This window comes from Trachymyrmex septentrionalis, unplaced genomic scaffold, assembly GCF_001594115.1.
Source record: "Trachymyrmex septentrionalis isolate Tsep2-gDNA-1 unplaced genomic scaffold, Tsep1.0 scaffold25, whole genome shotgun sequence".
NCBI lineage: Eukaryota > Metazoa > Arthropoda > Insecta > Hymenoptera > Formicidae > Trachymyrmex > Trachymyrmex septentrionalis.
The window spans coordinates 1,414,228-1,416,478 of NW_017305408.1; positions in this window are offsets into that span (position 1 = coordinate 1,414,228).

The window sequence follows — 2,251 nt, forward strand, 5'->3', positions numbered from 1 at the left end:
GACTCAATTTTTACTTTTTAAAGCGAGATTTCACTTCAAATAATGTAGAGAGTATAACATATTCGAATATTTCGAAAACAATATTGACGTATGGCTAATTATAGAAGACAACAAAACATTGTTACTTCTATTGTTACTGTACGCAAGGAATATAAAGAAATATATATTAAAAATACAAGTCATTAATTTCAGTTTGACTAAATTTCCACGAAACGTTAATTGCATCCATTTCTTGAGTGTTCAGAGATATTTGAATCTGTGGCAGATATCAATTTCCACGAACGTCGCTTCTTCACCTTAATACCTTAAGTTCATGAGCTCGTCTACGTGCTGGAATCGTTTACACCCTCTTAATGCTTACAGCACATGTACGTGCCAATGGCATGTACGTGAACGAGGTGCGTATTACAATTTGCGTGATTTAGTAAAAGAATATTCGTAAAAACTCGCAGAGTTATACTTATACTTACTTATTCGATTCAAATAATATACCCATCTATATTTCATTTTTGCACATTATTTACTATTTCGATTCTTCTTAATATCGCTATTTGATGAAAAATTGAAAAATTTCCTTCTCTCTCAGTATCTCCTTCACGGATCTTTCCTTTTGTGAAGTTAATGCGCTTCACAACTTTTACATTTTAAGATGACAATTTTTGAAACGTACCGAGTGGAAGTTTAGATCAATAACTTTTACAGTGATGAAAAATAAGATCTCTCTGGAGAGGTATTAAACTTTTTTCACACCGCAGTACAGTGGACAGGAAAATGAAATAGGATGGGCTATAAAATGAGAAAAACGCTTTACGGTACATCTCTCGTAGTATCTTTTCCCAACGATATTTTTCCTCATTTGATATTGGCGATGACAAATACTTTTCTACTGGCTGAACACGTTTACAGCTTACATGAACATTTTTATTATATATTTTAACCTATAGTTTCTCGATAAGTTGAATTTGTATGAAAACTGCAAGGAAATGCCACATTTTGATTTTTCTTATCTTTATTACATGTTCGGATATATACATATGTATGTACTCGTATGTAATAAGTTCTAAAAGTTTCCGATATGAAAGTATAAAACTTGATAAAATGAAATAACTGTTTTTATTTTTCAGTATAATCACCCTTTATTTCAATATATTTTTGAAGAACAATATGAATTTTTTTTATATCACTAAAAATATATCTGAATTTTTATTCTTAAAATGATTTAACATTGCAGAGATTACTTTTTTTTGTATACAACAATTAATTTATTGTGTTAAAAAATTGAAGTGAAAGGTGATTGAAAAATAAAGAGTATTGAAAAATAAAATTGAATGCAAAATTGTTTCATTTTATTATCTTTTTTATATTCTTGTGTCAAAAACTTTCAGACCTTACTACGTACATTCACAATAATTGAAATGTATGCTTCAAATTTCAAATGTTCAAATACATTGTACTCTTACCTATATTATATTTACGCGGACGTGTCACCTATATTTTTTCTGTAAACGATACGAAGCACGTATTACTTAAATTTCATCATGGCATATTGGAACTTTAAATAGATTGGCGGTATTTTACATTGCAGATATCGAAACGGCTCATGTGAGATAAGCGACGGTCTGATTTACTCGATTCGCAGAAAACCGATCCAGCGATTTTCTCGGACTACAATCTCTCCCCTTCTCTCTTTCTTTCTGTTTCTTTCTCCCTTTTTAGCATCAGCAATAACACGTCCACTACCTATATTCACGCAGGGAATTTCGTTTGCTGAGAAATTTTATTTTCCGTTGTTCGACGCGATCGAAATGCAAACTCTCATCGCCATTTCTGGCATCGCATCGGTACTTCCGGTTCGCTTGGCGAGACGCGTTATGCACATGCATACATGATTCCTCTCCACGATATGGATTTACAGTAACACCGAGGAGGAAGGAGCATGCAGACGACGTGCCCAATGTCGTAGTTGCCCGTTTTTTTATTCCTGAGTTTCTCGCGTGCCTCCACGCTCCCTAATACACTTTTATGTTTGTACGGACTGCTTTTACACTTCCTTAGTTCAACACATCACGTTGAAATAAGATTTCTCTGGTTCTCTATCACATTGAAATAAGAATACGTCATGGGATAAAAATATGCGCCATTTACAGAAGTTTAATCATAATTAAATCAGGTTTTCAAATGGAAAAAATTAACCGACTTAAATTTACCGTTTGTCAATTTTAAAGTAATTTCAAATTAATAATTTATAAAT